Source organism: Ahaetulla prasina, chromosome 8 (genome assembly GCF_028640845.1).
Source record: "Ahaetulla prasina isolate Xishuangbanna chromosome 8, ASM2864084v1, whole genome shotgun sequence".
Taxonomy (NCBI): domain Eukaryota; kingdom Metazoa; phylum Chordata; class Lepidosauria; order Squamata; family Colubridae; genus Ahaetulla; species Ahaetulla prasina.
Genome location: NC_080546.1, coordinates 57,347,464 through 57,369,642, shown reverse-complemented (window position 1 = coordinate 57,369,642; position 22,179 = coordinate 57,347,464). Strand labels below are relative to the sequence as shown.

General features: G+C 39.9%; 1 protein-coding gene across 5 annotated transcripts in view; it reads right to left on the bottom strand.

Annotated features, from left to right (window-relative positions):
- GPM6A (glycoprotein M6A) overlaps window positions 1–22,179 on the bottom strand; it is a 223,267-nt gene that overhangs the window by 49,771 nt on the left and 151,317 nt on the right. The gene's annotated exons all lie outside the window — the stretch shown is intronic.

The window sequence follows — 22,179 nt, the reverse complement described above, 5'->3', positions numbered from 1 at the left end:
CTTTTGTTACCAAAAAAAAAGTCTCAACATCTTTGATATACAAAATACAGATAAATGTTGTTGGCAAATAAAACTGCATGATATTTATTTTGATTTATATACTTAATTTGTTAAAAGCCACCTGAATCCAAAAAAACTCTCAACACCTTACAATTTAAAATCCATAAAAATAATAAAGCAAAAAATGTTCCATATTAATGGTCCATGTTAATGTCTCTTCATCCCTGAGCAATATTTTTTCCCAGATGAGTCATAAACCACAATTAACACATTTGGATTCTTCCTCAAATAAACTTGCTAACTATAGAGTTAACTTCCTCTTTTGTCTGGCTGGGAATGCTAAGAAAATAAAGAAAGATAGCATGATCCCATTTTATCACAAACTTAAACTCTGCCCTTCAGTCTGTTTTCAAAATTTCTGCAGTTGCAAATATGAATTAGAGTGATGTACACAGGATGAACCCAGTAAATTATTCTCTTTTCTTCGCTATAGGGATATACATCTAATTCACACAAACATCTGGGTAAATGGTGGCTATAGAAAACATGTTAAACACTGATTTGTTTCTTTATTTAATAGCATTTTCATTCTTTACATTACAACCACTGTCAGAAAAAAATTCTGAATAGTTTATCTACTGTTAGTGACATAAATTTAGGATTTGAAGGTCATGATAAAGAAAAAACAAATAGGGTGGGAAGGGACCTTACAAGTTTAGGCACAATCTTAAAATTAAATACATACAGACAATACCCCAGTCAAAGAACTGCCAAACAAGCCAACAGTAAACAGTCCAACTAAAAAGAGAAAAGAAAAAACCCACCAAGATCACTCCTGCCAACATTGACCAAGCCACTAGAATAAAACTGAGACCAAACCTGAATCCCTACTAGCACTGATGACATTATCTAGTTGGGTAATAGTAATAAATGTCTGTAAGAAAACAATCAACCTCAGGAACATGAAGGACCCCATAAATACAACTGAGGACAGCTAGTGTTTCTGAAAGCCGAATCACCAAGCTCCATTTTCCTTTTCTTCTCCTTTATGCAGTAAATTCAGAATATTGCAGTAGATCAAGCAATTCTCAACAGTCTTATAACTGTCTTATAAAGTTGACAAGCTGTGAATACTTTAACTCCCAGAATTCTCCAGACAGGTTTTCTGGCTGGGAAATTCTGGAAGTTAAAGTTCACATATCTTCAAGTTGCCAAGTTTGAGAAACACTAATCAATAACATATATTTTATTTTATTTCTTTTAGATTTTTGTCCCATTTTTCTTGTAGGAATATCTGTACATAGCATTCCAAACTCAAATTTTTGACGCAAATATAGAAATACTGACAAAAAAAATATCATTCCATGAACATCCATAGGAGGGGGTTGAATGGCTTCTGAGTCTTCCAATCTCTTCATGATTAATGGTCAGGTCAGTTGTCCTTTATTTGTTTCCTATTTGTATGAATGATTATTATCAACACTTTTACATTGATATAATTCCATAATATATCAGGTGACATACTGCTTTTATAAACCTTCTGTTTAAATGATTTTATTTTGCACAATCAACAGTACTATTATTGTACACTGTCTACTGAATTCTAAATGCATGCAATGGATCATGTATATCATTCAGAAATAAAGAATGATATAAATTACATAAACTCTTCCAGCTATTGCAGTTATACATATAACCTTTGAGTTCTTAGAAGTACTGTAAGATAGAATACATGTATAAAAATAATTAAATACTATAAGCTACTATATTGAGAATATACTTGTATAACTATTGTTGGTCAACAACCTCATTAAAGCATCCCTGACAACCATCACTTGTCATAAACACCAAACTACTCTTCCGATTCATGTTCTATATCCAGCAGCAATCTGAAGTTAATGGCAAAATTAGTAAAACTTATTTAAGCCAGCCTCCAAAATCTATTAATGTGCCTGGCCCCCAAGCTCAAAATAGTCAGTTGTGGCATGTGAATTTCACAGCAGATGTCTATGGAGATTCTCAGTCATCCAGGTCATAGTTGTCCCAAAGGTACTTTTTCAAGAGGCAACTGGGCTTAATTACTTTCCTTTGAAGACGTTTTGCTTCTCATCTGAGAAATTTCTTCAACTCTGCCTGGATGGTGGGGAATGGAAAGATTTCTATTTCTTGCAGGCAGCTGGTCATTTGCATTCTTTTAGAGAGTCACTGAGGTCACCTTGAGATATATTTGTGTCATCAGGGTTACCTGAGTAGTGCAAATTGGTGTGAAGTCTTCTTGGAACCATTGAAAAGGACTGTGTTGTGGCCTGGAGATAGATGCAATCATATCCCTCCCCCTCTTTTGAGAGAGGGTTGTTCAGTTTTGACATAGATGGCCTTTTTCACCAAACATATCAACTCTGTGGACAGATACATCAAATTCACAAGGAAGATGTTAGGGAAAATAGTCTACCTTCCTGGACTATGTAGTACACATTAAGGAAGACAGAAGCATTAACACTGAAGTTTTCAGACAACCCACACAGAGAGGTTAATATTTACATTTTGATTCTCACCACCCACTGGAGAACAAAATGGGAGTTATCAGAACCTTACACCACCAAGCTGAAGGCCTGCCTACCAACAAAGATGGGAAAGAAAAAGAACTAAAACACATCAAAGAAGCCCTCAGAATGTGTGGCTATCCCAAGCAGGCATTCATCAAATCTCAAAAAAGACCCAACAGGAGCTCCTCCATAACAGACAGAGAAGAGAACAATAAATGAAGCAACGTTGTCATTCCATACATTGCAGGAATATCAGAAAAGCTCAAGAGGATCTTCAGACAACACAACATACATGCACACTTCAAACCCAAGAATACACTAAGGCAGAAGCTTATCAACCTCCAAGGATAACTGAGACACAAACTGAGACAAAAACTGAGCAAGGTGGTATATGCAGCACAATGCAGTGAGCCATGTGCAGATCTGTATATTGGGCAGGGAGAAGCAACCACTTCATAAAAGCATGGCACAACACAGGAAACAAACCCATCAGGACAAGATTCAGCAGTCCATCTGCGTTTAACAAAGGCCACTCTTTTGAAGACAGCTAAGTCCACATTTTGGACAGAGAGGCCCACTGGTTTGAAAGATGCATCAAAGAGGCCATCTATGTCAAAACTGAACAGCCTTCTCTCAACAGAGGGGAGGGGAATACAACATCATCTACCTCCAGTCTACAACACAACAGTTGTAGTTGTGAACAGTTCCAACAGTTCTAAAAAGGCTCCACATCCATTTATACTGTGACCCTGAGGACACAGATAAATCTCCAAGTGGTATCAACAATTCTCTAAAAAATGCAAATGAGCTGTCTGCAAGGAGTATAAATCCTTCATTCTCCCCATCTAGTCAGAGCTGAAGAAATTTCTTAGATGAGAAGCAAAACATCTTCAAAGAAAAACATCTTCAAAGAAAAACAAGGAAGTCCAGTTGCTTCTTAAAATAGCACCTTTGGGACAATTCACAGTGGATGACATTCACAAGTTTTAAATCATATAATATAAATAGGAAAATCATATAATATAATTCATATAATATAAATATAATATAAATAGGAAATATAAATATAATATAAATAGGAAAAAAAACCCTAAACTCTGAGTTTATTTCTCTGCTTCCATCTTATTACACTGCATAAGGTTACAACTGGTTCTCAGGGGAACAGAAATATTTGCAGGCAGGATGGGTGTGCCATTAGCTAGACTTGCCACCTTTTCTCCTGCAATTACAGTCACTTGTATGGGCAAGTAGGACATAAGGGACTTATTATGAGTAGAGAATGGTCATGAATATTTAGCCACATCATTTTAATAATCCTAGTGACTAAATATTGAGTTAACATATGGGTCATCATGATAATTAATATTTTCTGCATACTTTTAAATGTGTAGCATTGTTTCAATGCAAAAACAAATCCCATTACCTTTTCATGTATATTTTTAATTTCATTACATCAACTATTGTTTTTATTGATTCCTTCTAAACTAGTAGGTCTCCTTCTCAACTTGTTCCATTCAAGGAACAAGCCAAATATAAATTTAGTTTACTTTAGTTGGGCTAGCAAATCTGCTGCACTAACATCGAAGTGCTGTCCCGGTGTTTGGAGGCCGTACGGGTCTGGATGGGGAGAAACAGGCTCAAGCTCAATCCCTCCAAGACAGAGTGGCTGTGGATGCCGGCATCCCGGTACAGTCAGCTGAGTCCACGGCTGACTGTCGGGGGCGAGTCACTGGCCCCGATGGAGAGGGTGCGCAACTTGGGCGTCCTCCTGGATGAACGGCTGTCTTTTGAAGATCATTTGGCGGCCGTCTCCAGGAGAGCTTTTTACCAGGTTCGCCTGGTGCGCCAGTTGCGCCCCTTTCTAGACCGGGATGCCCTGTGCACGGTCACTCACGCCCTCGTGACGTCTCGCCTGGATTATTGCAATGCTCTCTACATGGGGCTCCCCTTGAAGGGCATCCGGAGACTGCAGTTAGTTCAGAATGCGGCTGCGCGGGTTATAGAGGGAGCCCCTCGTGGCTCCCGTATGACACCTATCCTGCGCAGACTGCACTGGCTACCTGTGGCCTTCCGGGTGCGCTTCAAGGTTCTGGTAACCACCTTTAAAGCGCTCCATGGCATAGGGCCGGGCTACTTACGGGACCGTCTACTGCTACCGGATACCTCTCACCGGCCCGTGCGCTCTCACAGAGAGGGACTCCTCAGGGTGCCGTCAGCTAGACAGTGCCGCCTGGCGACGCCCAGGGGAAGGGCCTTCTCTGTGGGGGCTCCCACCCTCTGGAACGAACTCCCCCCAGGACTCCGCCAGCTTCCAGACCTCCGAACCTTCCGTCGCGAGCTTAAAACACACCTATTTATCTGCGCGGGACTGGACTAGTTTTTTAAATTTTCTAATTTTAAATTTTTAAATTTTATAGGGGTTTTAATTGGTTTTAATATCTATATTATTTTAATAATCAGGCTTTTTGAATATGTTTTCTTAATGGTTTTCTTAATTTGTATATATATGCTGTTTTATTTGCCTGTGAACCGCCCTGAGTCCTTCGGGAGATAGGGCGGTATATAAATTTGAATAAATAAATAAATAAATAAATAAATAAATATGGTCAAGTTACATTAATTTATTTATCTACATTATGTATCTATGAATGGCAATTATTGTGACTGACCAATGCATTCATTATTTTGAGGTAAGTCACACTACTAATTCCATCAAAATGTTTTCCTTTGCCATCAGCAATCTTTAACTCAGATTCAGCATATTTTACATTCAATTTCAGTAATGTTGAAACAGACTAAATTGGACTATATATGTAGTCCTGAAGGTTCTTTTTCAAGAGGCTTTCTGGTTTTTCTTTCAAGACATTTTGCTTCTTATTCAAGAAGCCTCTTCAACTCTGGCTGAATGGTGGGAATGGAAGGATTTATACTCCTTGCAGACAGGTGGTCATTTGCATTCATTTAGAGAGTTGTTGATGCTACCTGGAATTTTATCTGTGTTGTTAGGGTCACCTGAGTAGTGCAAATGGGTTTGGAGCCTTCTTGGAACTGTACACGAAGCTGTACATCCAGCCAAGTTGAAAAATCTTCTTGGATGAGAAGCAAAACATCTTCAAAGAAAAACCAGGAAGTCCAGTTGCCTCTTGAAAAAGCACCTTTGGGACAACCACGACCTGGATGACTGAGAATCTCCATAGATATTGACCATACTGTATATGTAGAACTGAAACTGTAAGAAACTCTGCTAATATATCTTCAAATCTGGCAGGTTTTGCTAGTATTATATTCTGAACAATCTGAATGAGTAAATTCAGTTATAATATGCCTGTATCTGTCCTGCTGAATATAGATTACATTGTTATTCTCACAATAAACCTTATAAGGGTTTGCAATCATTTATCAGAATGGTCAAATTATTGGTAAGAGAAGAGGTAACAGTAGAGCTAAGTATAGGGCAGGCAAGTATGTTATTGACTAATTAATAGACTTCAGAGGTACAGACTGAATTTAGAACGGTGTTAGGTGGAAATGCTAGCAGGATATGGTTTCTATAGCAACTGAACAAGAGATAGTGTGGTACCAGTAACTGAATATATGTAAGCAAAGCTGAAAACATGTTCAATTAAAAAAAAAACCTTCTAGAATCTTTCTCTGTGCATGTAATTAATATAATATGGTCTGATTATCATTGGTTATCATATGGTCTATTACCATTGTCTTTTGTGTGATTAATATAATAAGCTGGCCTAGCTGTTGTGCTACTGTACATCTGAAATATTAAATCAGCTTTCAAACATCAACAATTGCCCAATGATCAAATGTGACTGATATGCTCGTCTAAAACCAATAAGACTTCTCACAGATGTCAATTCTGCCTTGTTTGAAATCAGCCTTAATTTTGATAGCTTTACGCAGTTGGAACAGCCAGAATAGTAACATTGCCCCTGAAGAATTGGACATTTTATATCACTGTGTCATTTTGTCTCCACAAAGAGCTAGGAGGTCCATCATCCTATATCAGCAAAGCAGTGATGATTTTACCTAGTTTGTGTAAGATATGTGTGCTCTTTTCTTTGTATAGAACTTTGTCTAGCCTCATTAATTAAAGTATACAAAGCTAAGGTTACCCCTATGCTCCTGTATGGAGCAGAAGTTTGGGGTCTATATTCAACCACAGCCCCAGAACAAACAGCCTCAACATTTGAGATGTATTCTGGGTGTAGATCCAAGAACATCTGCTGCAGCAGTAAGGGCTGAATTGGGGATTCATACAATTCATGCACTACCCAAAATTAGAGCATATAACTACTGGTGCAAAGTCAATGAAATGGAGACCGATAGACTCCCCAAGTTATGTCTACTAGAGCAAATAAAATTACAATCACAAATCTCCTGGATCACCAAACTAACAAATTTTGTAAGGAGCTGTGACCTTCCTGTCTCTTGCATAACAGGAGAACAATTCACAAAAAGAGCTGCCCAAAGAATTAAGGATATAGAAGCACAAAATGATATAGCTATCCTTAGTAAGGTGGGTAAATATAGGAACACTGCTATCATGTCACTCGTAGTCCTTCTTTTCATTAAAGTAGATATACCCAATTCCTGCAACCATTCTTCATATGTTTTAGCCTGTAGCCCCCTAATTATCTTTGTTGCTTTTTTTGTGCTTTCCAACATCTCAACATCTTTTTTTATAATATGGTAGCCAAAACTGGAGTATTCTAAGTGTGGTCTTATTAAGGCTTTATAAAGTGGTACTAATGATCTTTATTAATGCAACATAGGATTGTGCTGCACACTGCTGGTTCATATTTAAGTGATTGTCCACTAGGACTCCAAGATCTCTTTCAGTTACTTCTATTGAACCAGGTTTCATCTAATCTGTAACTGTACGAAGTAAGTAAGCCTTACTTTTCTCTACATTTGAATTTCATTTTGTTAGATAGGGTAGATGGATCCGGATGGATCTTGACAGACTAGTATTCAAGTTTGTCAAGATCCATCTGAATCTTGAGCCTTTCTTCTACGGTGTTGGCTATTCCTGCCAGTTTGCTGTTGTCTGCAAATTTGATGAGTTCCCCTTCTATTCCTTCATCTAAATAATTTATGAAGATGTTGATTAGTACTGGGCCTAAAACAGAACCTTGGGGTACCCATGGCTGACTTCACTCCATAGTGAATGTAGATGTACATAACTCCAATAAAGGACTATACATTGAGTATATTTCATCAGCCAATTACAAATCCATCTGTCTGTGATGTTGTCTATCTCACATTTTTTTTTAGCTTACCAAGAAATACTTTGTCAAATGCCTTCAAATGAAATCTAAGTATATTATGTCCACTGCATTTCGCTGATTCACTAATTCAGTCACTTGTTCAAAAAATGAATAAGATTTATTTGGCACGACCTGTTTTTGACAAGCCCATGTTGGCTTCTGGTTATAATTTTATTGTTTCTAGGTGTTTCACAGATCTGTTGCTTTATTATCTTTTCCAGGATCTTTCCAGTTATTGATGTCGTGCTGATTGGTCTGTAGTTTCCTGTATCTGGTTCCTCACCCCACCCCACCCCACTTTTCTTTTCTTTTCTTTTTTTTTGCAGATGGGAATCACATCAGCTCTTTTCCAGTCCTCTGGAAGTTTTCCAAAGTTCCCCAGGATCTTTGAAATATATGATTCAATGGTTGCAGATCATGTCTGCAAGCTCCTTCAGAACTCTGTGATGTAATCTATCAGATTCCAATGATTTGAACTTGTGTAGAGCAGATAGGTGTTCTCTTATCATTTTCTTGCTTATTTTAATTTGTATTCCTAGCCTGTTTTTTACAGTTATGTTTTTGGTAGGTTAGCCTGTGTTATCTTTTTGCATAAGACAGATAAAAAGAATGAATTAAGCAATTCTGCTTTTTCTCAACTACCTATTACTTCCTTGCCATCTTCTCTCATTAGTCAATTGATTATTTGCTGGACTTTTTTCCCTTGTTTTTTATATGTTGAAAAAAATTATTATTTCTGACTTTTGTTGCAATTCTTTCTTCATTATAAGCCTAGGTGTTCTCTTTCCTAATTGCAGTAGTTTCTCAGATAGTTCTTTGTGTAACCATGCTGGTTTCTTCTTGGATTTCTTGTTTTTCTTTTTTCAACCATATTGAGCTAAACTGGGCTTTTATAATCATATTTTTCAATAATAATAATAATAATAATAATAATAATAATAATAATAATAATAATAATAATAATAATAATAATAATAATAATAATAATATTTTAATTTGTATACCGCCCTTCTCCCAAAGGACTCAGGGCGGTTAACAGCCACAGTAAAATACAAAAACAACACATACAATGCTAAAAACAAACATTAAAAAACTTATTCAATTGGCCCCATTTAAAATACAATATCAACCCTGTAAAACTAATAAAATTTAAAACCCATAAAATCAATTAAAAATTTTAAAAATTCAAGCCAGTCCAGCAAGACGAAATAAATAAGTTTTAAGTTCGCGGCGAAAGGTCCGGAGGTAAGGTAATTGTCGAAGTCCAGGGGGAAGTTCGTTCCACAGAGTAGGAGCCCCCACAGAGAAGGCCCTCCCTCTGGGGCCGCCAGTCGACATTGCTTGGCTGATGGCACCCTAAAGAGTCCCTCTCTGTGAGAACGCACCGGTCGCTGGGAGATAGAAGATGGCAGTAGATGGTCCCGTAAATATCCCGGTCCTAAGCCATGGAGCGCTTTAAAGGTAGTCACCAATACCTTGAAGCGCACCCGGAAGACAACAGGCAGCCAGTGCAGTCTGCGCAGGATGGGTGTTACATGGGAGCTCCGAACTGCTCCCTCAATCACCCGCGCAGCTGCATTCTGGACTAACTGGAGTCTCTGGGTGCTCTTCAAGGGGAGCCCCATGTAGAGAGCATTGCAATAGTCCAAGCGAGAGGTAACAAGAGCATGAGTGACCGTGCATAGGGCATCCCGGTCCAGGAAGGGACGCAACTGGCGGATCAGGCGAACCTGATAAAAAGCTCTTCTGGAGACGGTCATCAAATGGTCTTCGAAAGACAACCGCCCATCCAGGAGAACGCCCAAGTTGCGCACCCTATCCATCGGGGCCAATAACTCGCCCACAACAGACAGCCACAGCTGCAGCTGACTGTACCGGAGTGCGGCATCCACAGCCACTCCGTCTTGGAGGGATTAAGCTTGAGCCTGTTCCTCCCCATCCAGACCCGTACGGCTTCCAGACACTGGTACAGTACTTCGATAGCTTCGTTGGGGTGGCCTGGGGTGGAAAAGTACAGCTGCGTATCATCAGCGTACAGTTGGTATCTCGCCCCAAAACCACTGATGATCTCACCCAGCGGCTTCATATAGATGTTGAACAGGAGAAGCGAGAGAATCGATCCCTGCGGCACCCCACACATGACGCGCCTCGGGGTCGATCTCTGCCCCCCTGTCAACACCGTCTGCGTCCGGTCAGAGAGGTAGGAGGAGAACCACCGATAAACGGTGCCTCCCACTCCCAAACCCTCCAACCGGCGCAGCAGGATACCATGGTTGATGGTATCGAAAGCCGCTGAGAGGTCTAATAGGACCAGGGAATAACCCTTATCCCTGGCCCTCCAGAGGTCATCCACCAACATGACCAAAGCCGTCTCCATACTATATCCGGGCCGGAAGCCGGACTGGAATGGGTCTAGATAGACGGTTTCATCCAGGTACTGGGGTAATTGATATGCCACCGCACTCTCTACAACCTTCGCCGTAAAACGAAGGTTGGAGACTGGACGGTAATTTCCTAAAACAGCTGGGTCCAGGGAAGGCTTCTTGGGGAGAGGTCTCACCACCGCCTCTTTCAAGGCAGCGGGAAAGACCCCCTCCCGCAAAGAAGCATTTGTAATCCCCCGGAGCCAGCCTGCGTGGCCAGCACCAACCAGGAGGGGCACGGGTCCAGTAAACATGTGGTGGCATTCAACCTTCCCAGCAACCTATTAATATCCTCGGGAGTCACAGGGTCAAAACTATCCCAAACAGTCTCAACAAGACGAGTCTCGAAAATCTCGCCTGGATCTACCCAATTTTGATCCAATCCATCCCGAAGCTGAACGATTTTATCGTATAGATAACCGTTAAACTCCTCGGCACACCCTTGTAATGGGTCCTCCCGCCCCTCCTGTTGAAGGAGAGAGCGGGTCATCCGAAACAGGGCGGCCAGGCGGTTATCTGCCGACGCAATGAGGGAGGAAACGTAAGAACGCTTCGCATCCCTCAATGCCACTAGGTAGGTCCTACTATAGGACCTAACTAGTGTCCGGTCAGCCTCAGAACGGCTGGATCTCCAGGCACTCTCTAGGTGTCTTCTCCGGTGTTTCATCTCCCTCAGCTCCTCAGAGAACCAAGGAGCTGGTTGAGACCTGCGCCGGGTCAGAGGCCGCAAAGGCACAACACGGCCAAAGCTCCAGCTGCGGCCTATTCCCAGGCCGCGACTAGTTCTTCAGTCGTGCCGGGGCCAGATTCTTGGGAAACGGCCCAAGCTCTGTCAGGAACCTCTCTGGGTCCATCAGGCGCCTGGGACGGAACCAACGCATTGGTTCCATCTCCCTGCGGTGGTGAGTAGCGGTCCGAAAGTCCAGACAAAGAAGAGAATGATCTGACCATGACAAAGGCTCGATAACTAAATCGTTTAAAATCAGATCATTCGACCACTGGCCAGAGACAAAAATCAGATCTAGAGTGCCTCCCTTGATGTGGGTAGGGCCGTCCACTAATTGAGTCAGGTCCATGGCCGTCATGGAAGCCATGAACTCCTGAGCCGTCAAGGATGCCATGCCAGTTGATGGCAAGTTGAAATCCCCCATGACCAACAGTCTAGGGGTTTCAACTGCCAACCCGGCCAGCAACTCCAACAGCTCGGACAGGGCTGTTGTCATGCAGCAAAGAGCCAGGTACGTGATCAACAGGCCCACCTGAGTCCTACGACCCCACTTCACATAGAGGGATTCACAACCAGCTATCTGAGGCACAGTGGTCTCCCTCGGTTCCAGGCTTTCCTTAATAATAACCGCCACCCCGCCACCCCTACCTTGGGCCCTTGGTTGATGGAATGCTCGGAAACCTGGTGGGCACATCTGACTAGGGGAACCCCCCCTTCCGTGCTCAACCAGGTCTCCGTAATGCCTATAACGTCCGTGGTCCCCTCCTGAATTAGACCTGAGAAAGTTTCCCAAGCTTCTTGAATTATTTTCCTCATTAATATTTTTATCCATGGAATCTTTCACAAGGTCTCTCTAAGTTTGGTATCAGCTTTCTTAAAGTTGAGTCACTGGTTTCATTATGTTTTATTGTTTGTATTTGCCTTATACTGAATTCCAGTAAGGCATGGTCACTTTCCCCCAACATTCTGGTAACTTTAACTTCCTCTATCATTTCTTCTTTGTTAGTAAGAATTAGGTTCAGTATAGCTGTCCCTCTAGTTCCCTCCTCTACTTTCTGGATGACAAAGTTGTCAGCTACCATAGATTGGTCAGGAACCAATTAGATCTCCCACTTGATGCAGAGTTTGTATCCCCAGTTGATGTCAGGATAGTTAAAATCTCCCATGTTTTTGGAACCTGGATTACATTGTACTGATTTTCTTCTGTTTTGGTGTGTGTGTGTGTGCGCGCGCGCGCATGTGCGTGTGTGTGTGTGTGTGTGTGTGTATATATTTGTTTTCTGAGGTTTTCGTGGGTGTTTGTATGTAGGTCTTTGGTTATTCGGGTTTTCTCCCGCGTAAAATTGGAAGTGGGCCGGAATAGCTCAGGCTGGAATAGCCTGTTATTAGAACACAGTAGCCTGCAATTACTGCAGGTGCAAGCCCGGCCCAAGGTTGACTCAGCCTTCCATCCTTTATAAGGTAGGTAAAATGAGGACCCAGATTGTTGGGGGGGCAATAAGTTGACTTTGTAAAAATATACAAATAGAATGAGACTATTGCCTTATACACTGTAAGCCGCCCTGAGTCTTCGGAGAAGGGCGGGATATAAATGTAAACAAAAAAAAAAAAGTGTCTTGGCGACGTTTCGATGAAGTCTCATTCGTCATCTTCAGGCTTCAGCTTCGTGCTTCTGGGAGCAATGTGTGATTGCAGCTGTTTCTTCCTTTTTAACTGCTAGTGGGGGTTTGAACTGATTGGGTGGGAGCTTGGCTGTGCTCTGATTGGATGGAGTTTTTTTGTGCTCTGATTGGCTGGGGGTGCGTCCTGTTTGGGTGGGGGCTTGGTTGTGCTCAGATTAATCTGAGTTGCAGGGGGATTTGAGCTGGTGAGTTGCATTGCTGTTGTTTGGCTTCGTGTTTGTGGTCGTGCTACATCTTCATAGTGGGTGTCTGTCTGCTGTATGTATGCAACTCACCAGCTCAAATCCCCTTGCACCCCCAGCCAATCAGAGCACAAAAAAACCCCATCCAATCAGAGCACAGCCAAGCTCCCACCCAATCAGTTCAAACCCCCACTAGCAGTTAAAAAGGAAGAAACAGCTGCAATCACACATTGCTCCCAGAAGCACGAAGCTGAAGCCTGAAGATGACGAATGAGACTTCGTCGAAACGTCGCCAAGACACTTCCAATTTTACGCGGGAAAAAACCCGAATAACCAAAGACCTATACACACACACACACACACACACACACACACACACACACACGTATGTATGTATGTATATATATTTGATATATTTGTTTTCGTCGGTTTTCACGGGTATATGTATGCAGGTTTTGGTATGTTTGGGTCTTTTCCCATGTAAGATTGGAAGTATTTAGGCAACATTTCGATGAGATCTCACTCGTCATCTTCAGGCTTTGGCTTTGTTCTTATGTGAGCAAAGTGTGGATTTTAACTGCTGTTTCTCTATAAATACTGGTGGAGGGGTGTTTTTTGAATTGCAGGCCTAACTGTTGCAACTGATTGGTTGGCTGTGTTGCTAATTGGTTAAGGGGGTTGATATTTGTGTGAGAAGTAGCATTTGGGCCCTGGTCTGGTTCCGAGTTCGAGGTCCTATTATGTGTTGATGTTTGTGTGGGGAGTAGTATTTTGAGGCCTGGTCTGGTTCCGAGTTCAAGGTCTTGTCATGTGTGGATGTTTGTGTGGGAAGTAGCATTTTGGGCTTTGGTCTGGTCCAGTCGTGTGTTGGTGTCAATTTTTGTAGCTGGGATTCGTTTCTTGACTAGTGCTAGTTTCCAGATGTTTGGTAAGCGGGAGGTATCATCATATTTTTTTTTTATTTTTTTTTTTGTTTACATTTATATCCCGCCCTTCTCCGAAGACTCAGGGCGGCTTACAGTGTATAAGGCAATAGTCTCATTCTATTTGTATATTTTTACAAAGTCAACTTATTGCCCCCCCAACAATCTGGGTCCTCATTTTACCTACCTTATAAAGGATGGAAGGCTGAGTCAACCTTGGGCCGGGCTCGAACCTGCAGTAATTGCAGGCTACTGTGTTCTTAATAACAGGCTTTACCAGCGTGAGCTAAACCGGCATATAACATATTCATGTTATGGGGGTGTTTCTCTATTTCTATGGCTTCCATAATTATTCTCTTGTGATAGTGTTCAGTTTTGGAGATTAATTTGGTTCCTTCAAAATCAATGTCATGTCCTGTTGCTTTAAGGTGTTGGAAAAGAGATGAAGTTTTTTCTTCTTTTCTTACTGCAATCTTGTGTTCTGCTATGCGTGCATTTATTCTCCTATTAGTTTGTCCAATGTATGTTACAGGGCAGATTTTGCAAGGTATTTCATAGACTCCATGGTTTTCTAGCTGGATATTGTCTTTGGGGTTTATCAAGATGTTGGCTATTTTTTGGTCTGTGCAGAAGGCTGTCTTGATGTTGTGTTTGTGGAGAATTTTGTTGATTTTGTCTGTAGTGCCTTTGATGTATGGAAGGAGGGCGATGTCATTGTTTTGTTCTGTGTCTTGGGTTTTGGGCTGAGAGTCTCTTTGGATTAGGTTTGTAATTGTGTTTCTTTGGAATCCGTTTGAGATTAGTATGTTTGTAAGTGTGTGTAATTCAGTTTCTAGGTGGTTTTTGTTAAAATCCACACTTTGCTCACATAAAAACAAAGCCAAAGCCTGAAGATGATGAGTGAGATCTCATCGAAACGTTGCCTAAATACTTCCAATCTTACACGGGAAAAGACCCGAACATACCAAAACCTGCATATATAACTATATATATACATATATGTATGTATGTATGTATGTATGTATGTATGTATGTATGTATAATTTTGCTGATAACAGACAGTTATTCATTTTTCTGGTGGAAGCTTATATGTCCTCATTTGAAGTACTTGGAGTCAGCTTTCAATGTGTACATTAAATTTATAAAGAAGAGATCCAAAGAAATAATAAACTAAGAATAAGGATTAGGCAATATTATCATTTAAGACATCCTTAATTTAACTGCAAATATATATCATGTTCACTGTATTTTAAAATTAAATCTTAGTCATAATCACAAGCGCCTCACTTTCACTTGAGTTTTCAGGAAATGTCCCAATTTCTCAATCAATATTTCACCATAAATAATGGCAATAGTTTTCCTAGAAAGTACAATAATTTTCATGCATATCTTCTTTACTGAAACATTCTATAAGATGCTAGAAAACTAGCCAATTAGGCCAGGAAGTCACTGATCCTATCCTATCCTATCCTATCCTATCCTATCCTATCCTATCCATCTACAATCAAAGAAAGAATTAACTTATTTCCACCAGGCAGCTTTCTCTAGGAAATTGATTAGAAGAGATCCTGTATGCTTCTTTGATATGGCTAACTGTGTTGGCATCCTCTATGACTGTGTGATAGATGATAGATAGATAGATAGATAGATAGATAGATAGATAGATAGATAGATAGATAGATAGATAGATAGATAGATAGATAGATAGATATTGATTCTTAATTCTTTTAAATACTCTCATGCTTTCAGGAAGGACTTCACTTTTTAGATTCTGCCATTCAGTTAACAAATAATTATTAATTCTTTGACATTAAGCTATTGCTTGTATATATTACATTTGGACCATATCACTATGGTCATGATTTTAACTTTCCTTAACTAAATTCTGATTACAATTAATTAAAAATGTATTGGTTCTCTTCTCATTTTCACAGCCATGTAAGATAGGAGTTCTCAAACTTTGTGATACTTTGACCTCTTAAAATGTTAAAATGAATTTGTGTGATTGCCCCACATGAATAAAACTAATGATTTCATGAGAATTGGAATGCAAATAATTATACAATTTTTAATGATTAAAGATTATTTATATGTCAAAATATGTAAAATATAAAAATAAAAAATAAAATTAAAAAATTAAAAAAAAATTGAAATAATAGAAATAAACAAGATTCCAATAAAAGTTAAAAGCTTATTTTTAATGGGTAGGATAGGGTTGTTTACTTTCGTATAATTCCAGAAATCTGAGCTGCATTGTGAATACAGAAATTCTCATTCACCAAGAATTGGAATGGCAAGTGAGGTAACTGTTTTCTTGCCTTAAACCAACTTCTCTTAAAATGTTGCAGCTTGCAAAACACTGACAATTGCTTCTGGCAATTTCCCATTGTAATTGTACTGAGATAACAACTAGAGCAGGAATCGTCCTGCTGTACAGGTTATAAAGATAACGTCCACAGGGAAACAACAATAAACAAGTAATAAAATATTTGTTGCAATGGTGCCATACAAACTCATTTATCTATTTATTTGTAATATTATTGCAAAGTATAAAGTTGCCTTGTGATGTTATGATGCGTATTTTGTTATTTTGGCATTATTGTAGTTTGGAGTGGATGCTTGTGAATCACATCTTTGTTTACTTCTAACCTTGTGCTTGGTGCTTATAAATCACACCTCCAATTCTTCCCCTCCTTGCAATATATTGCCCCACTTCCATTCCCCTCTGTATGTATTCCTGCTGCAGAAAGTGTCAGGTCAGATGGCCAGAGCATTGTATAAGAACCCCATGTAATCCATGCAGTGTTGCTCCTCATTACATTGAAATATAATTTGGTTTTTTTAAAAAAACAAAAGCAAAAATATCACACAAGTTTCTGATAAAGTTCTGGAGTTGTCACTTTGCATTGAGCAATTGTTTAGTCTGCCTTAAAAGGGGCCATGGTAGCTCAGGCTGTAAGAGCCTGATATTAAAACACAGCAATTACTGCAGGTTCAAGCCCAGTCCAAGGTTGACTCAGCCTTCCATCCTTTATAAGGTAGGTAAAATGAGGACCCAGATTGTTGTGGGGGGGCAATAAGTTGACTTTGTAAATATACAAATAGAATGAGACTATTGCCTTATACACTGTAAGCCGCCCTGAGTCTTCGGAGAAGGGCGGGATATAAATGTAAATTTAAAAAAAAAAAAAGGACTTCTATGCAACCCGCTGGCGGCTATGACCACACTTTGGGAAACACTGTTTAAATCAGGGGTATCAAACTCGATTTCATTGAGGGCCACATTAGAGTCAAAACCTTGGGGGTCTGGGGGTGCATGGCCAGGGTGGGCGTGATCACCTCGACATCACTCATTGAGGCTCCATTTTTGGCTGTGATGGCCACTTGCAGCCCTCTGCCAATGAAAATGAAGCTTGGGGAGGCTGTGGGCTCCGTTTTTGCTGGCAGAGGCCTGCAGGTGGCTGTCGCAGCCAAAACCAGAGCCCAGGTGGGCTGCACATGGCTTCCCTGGACTCTATTTTTGCTGGCAGAGGCACCATGGGCCAGTCCTTCGCTGTTTCCAGGGTGGCCCCGCAGGCCAGATCCAAGCACCCCATGGGCCGGATGCTGTGGGCCTTTATTTTGATACCCCTGATTTAAATGCAGATATATCTGGGTAGTTTTTATTTAATATAATGAACTTAGTATGTATGTATGTATGTATGCATGCATGTATTCACCAGACTTGTTTCTCTTTTGTGGATATCTATGGTCTCTGAAGCAAGATTGATATCTATGCTTCTGTGAAGGGTGATAGTACATACTAGGGGTGAAATCCAGAAGGTTCTGACAGGAGAACCGGCAGCAGAAATTTTGAGTAGTTCAAAGAACTGGCAAATACCATCTCTGGCTGGCCCCAGAATGGGGTGGGAATGGAGATTTTGCAATATCCTTCCCCCAGGAGTGGAGAGGTAATAGGGATTTTGAAGTATACTTCCCCTGGAGTGGGATGGGAATGGAGATTTTGCAGTATCCTTCCCTGCCATGTCTACTAAGCCACACCATGCCTACCAAGCCATGCCCACAGAACTGATAGTAAAAAAAATTGGATTTCACCACTGGTACATACCTGGCATTTTTTAAAAAAATAAATCAGTGATTTTCACCCATTATAATTATTGGATTTATTGTTACTCTAAAGAGCTATATTCAATAATCTTTTAATACACAAAGCACCACTTTCATTAATACTAATTCATCTGTTCCATAAATTTTATAGCCAGTAAAATTTATATTTATGAAATTATATCGGTGAAATTTATAGAACATTCTCTTTTCAAATACTTTTTGTAAACTTTTTGAGCAATTCTGAGCAATACTACAGTAAAGGGGGAAAAAATCCCAGCTGCATATCCTGATTCTTAATGCCTTCATATTTTTAGGCAATTTCAACTACTCTCCCATGATTGCCATGCAGCCAGCACCTCCACTGAGTTTATTTGCAGTTAAAGTAAGTAACAGCTTTTTGTTGTAACAGTGATGTCAAAGTCAAGGAAATCTGACAAAATACTCTGATTAAATTTAAGCCAATTTTTCCGTCCCAGTGTTCAGCTTTCAAAAACAACAACAGAAGGATTTGTTACTTTGTATTGGCATTAAACACACACACACACACACACACACACACACAGAGAGAGAGAGAGAGAGAGAGAGAGAGAGAGAGAGAGAGAGAAATACACACAAACATATACACATCTGCACAGAGACAGACACACACACATTCTACAGAATTCTCTTAAGTATGTTGATGAAGCTTACAGGTCTAAGTACCTCTACCTGGCTAATGCAGCTAGCTTAGAGGTTTCAGTTACCAAGTTTTGTCATAAGTATCCTTCTATTGCTGTTTTTCTTCTATTCTGCATCTTCTGTTTGATTCTATTCTAATAACAAATATGGAAACTTGGTAGTTCTTCTTTCTTCTAACCCTTGTTCCTCTGATGACAATCTCTGCTATTTTTAATCAGTTACAATTATTCAGAATGTGAAGTGGAATAAAAATGATCAATAAAGTTGCTACCTTTTTATATCACTGTCCTACTTTCATGCCACATTTCAGGCAATCAACTGCGTGCACTTAAATGTGGTTACCCTCAGTATTTCTATTGCCTACATTATATATTCAAACTGTAAACGGAAGACAAGTAATATTTTCCCCATATACTGAATAAATTATTCATGTCTCATTTATAAATGCTCAGTTTAAATATACCATGTAAATAAACTGTTAACAGATAACTTATTTCAATTATTTTACATGAAGAAATTTGTTTCTTTGCTTTCCCTGCTTTTTAGGCAAATACCCCCTCCTAAAATAACATTTAATAAATGCTATTATCATTTCCATTAATGTTCCTTTTTTATACCAGGGAAAGGTGATATATATTGTGATTCTCATTTTTTAGTACAATATGAGAAGAGGCCAAGTTCATCCTGCATCTTTGCTTTATAAAAAAAAAGTACAGCAGCCCCCAAGTGAAGCTCAACTACTGCTGATTTCATCCAGTGTTATCAAGAGTAAGAAGAGGTTTACCCTTGCCTTGGTTCTTTTTCCCCCCCAGTTGAAAGTCAAGCCTACACCTGGGATATTCCTTCGAGACATTCTAGCTGAGAAGCAATTATGTAAAACTAATTGTATGTGATTTTGCCTAGCTTCTAAGCCTAGGCAAGAATGATCACATGCTGAGATATGCTGCAGGTAGAAGGAGACAATATGGCAGCCTTCTCCCCTCCCCCAAAAATGCTTTGTGCTCAAAAAGATGCAAGCCCTGTACAGGGGTGAAATCTAAAAATTTTCCCTACCGGTTCTGTGGGCATGGCTTAATTGGTAGGCATGGCTTGGTGGTCAGATGGCTGGGTGGGCGTGGCCAATAACAATAAATAATAAAAATAATAAAGTATAAAAAAACAATAAGAGGTACCAAAAACCAACTTTCACACTTTACACACACACAACACAACTGACTCACACACAATGTAAAAGCAGCTGCACTTCACACTTCACATAGCCACAAAAAGCTCAAAAACCAACTTTCACACTTTACACATACACAACACAACACAACATAACTGACTCACACAATGTAAAAGCAGCTGCACTTCACACTTCACATAGCCACAAAAAGCTCAAAAACCAACTTTCACACTTTACACATACACAACACAACACAACATAACATAACTGACTCACACACAATGTAAAAGCAGCTGCACTTCACATAGCCACAAAAAGTTCAAAAACCAACTTTCACACTTTACACACACACAACACAACACAACTGACTCACACACAATGTAAAAGCAGCTGCACTTCACACTTCACATAGCCACAAAAAGCTCAAAAACCAACTTTCACACTTTACACACACATAACACAACACAACTGACTCACACACAGTGTAAAAGCAGCTGCACTTCACATTTCACACAGCCACAAAAAGCTCAAAAACCAACTTTCTCACTTTACACACATACAACTAACACACACACATACACACACACACACACAATATGCAACATACAGCTTTCTGAGATTTTGTCTGTTTGTGTAGTTAGAGTGAAACACTACAGAAATACAGGAAATCTCAGAAAGCTGCACAAATATTTTATTTTATTATTTTATTTTATTTTATTTTATTTTATTTTATTTTATTTTATTTTATTTTATTTTATTGTGGACTTCAAATCCCAGAGTTCCTCAGCCAGCAAAGCCAGCCAGTTGATCACCGAGGAAATAGATTAGCTGAGCGATTGATTCTGTCTGGCTGAAACTGAAACTGCTTTGGGGCTGGAAAAAGAGCCATGCGTTCATCAGTAATCAGGTAAGTGCCTTAGAATCTCTACTCTTACTTGTAGAAAACATGTTTTCTACAAGTAGGAGTACAAGTATGGTTCTGCTGATGAGGAATTCAGGTGAGATCGCCAGAGGAGATTTTAAATTTTTTTAAAAAAAGTTTAAAGTCTCTGCAGATCTCAGCTGAGGGGTGGAATCCTCAAAGGCTTTTTTTTTTACTTTTAAAGGCCTGTTTTGGCTGAAGCAAAACCAGCTTTTAAAAGTAAAAAAGTAAAAAAGTAAAAAAAAAAACCCTCTGCTGATGGTGCGGCTCAGCAGAGGCAGGGGGCGGGGCCAGGGATTTTTGTTACCGGTCCTCCGAACCAGCAGCCGCCATCGCTACCAGATTGTGCGAGCCGGTCCGATCCGGGAGCATTTCACCCCTGCCCTGTACAATATGGCTAACCTACTAACCATAGTAATTAATGTCATAATCCATTGCTGGAGGCTCCCAATCAGATATTCCCCAAATGTGTGACTGCAGGACCCAGAATTTCCAATCAGCATCTCATCTACATTTGTGGTACTCCAGGTTTGGAAATTGTCCAGGAGAAAAAGCCAAGAAAGCAAATTTAAGCACTTTCTATTGAGTGATGTTGACTCTGGGAACAATCCTGATGGGCTGTAGTTTCCTTTATATCTTGTGAAGAAAATAACAGCTATTAGTAAATAAGTGATCACGATAAAATGTACTGTATGTGCGATTGATGCAACCAGAAAAGCGAAGTTAAATTCGTAGGCAATTTTTTGGCTGATACAGATTTAAATCAAGGACATTAATCTCAAAGTTATGCAGCAAACACTGTACATTAAGTGAAATTTTGGGTGCAATTTAAACAAAACTTAGGGTTACACTTGACCTTAGAGTAGTGTGTCTTGTGTCACTTTCCCAAAAAATACACAAGGACACAAATTGAAATTTATTTTATTTACATGCAAATCTTGAGGATGAAGCATTATTATTATTATTATTATTATTATTATTATTATTATTATTATTATTATTATTTATTGAATTTTTATACCGCCCTTCTCCCGAAGGACTCAGGGCGGTGTACAGCCGGAGATAAAATACAAAATATGTACAATTAAAACAAATTAAAACATATCAAAATTACAAAAACGGCTAATAAATAAAATTAAATTTAAAATATTTAAGAATATTAATAAAACCCCAATTTAAAATCAAACTATTATGCCAGTCCCGCTTGAATAAATAAGTATGTTTTTAGCTCACGACGGAAGGTCCGAAGATCAGGCACTTGACGTAGGCCAGGGGGGAGTTCATTCCAGAGCGTCGATGCTCCCACAGAGAAGGCCCTACTCCTGGGGGCTGCCAGCCAACACTGTTTGGCGGACGACACCCTGAGGAGACCCTCTCTATGAGAGCGTACGGGTCGGTGGGAGGCATAGGGTAACAGCAAGCGGTCTCGTAAGTACCTGGGTCCTACATAGCTCATGGCCTTAGTGTGTGCAAATCAGATTAGATAATATGAAGCTAATAAATACAGCATCCTTCAGCCCTTCTGATGATAGTAGAAAGTTT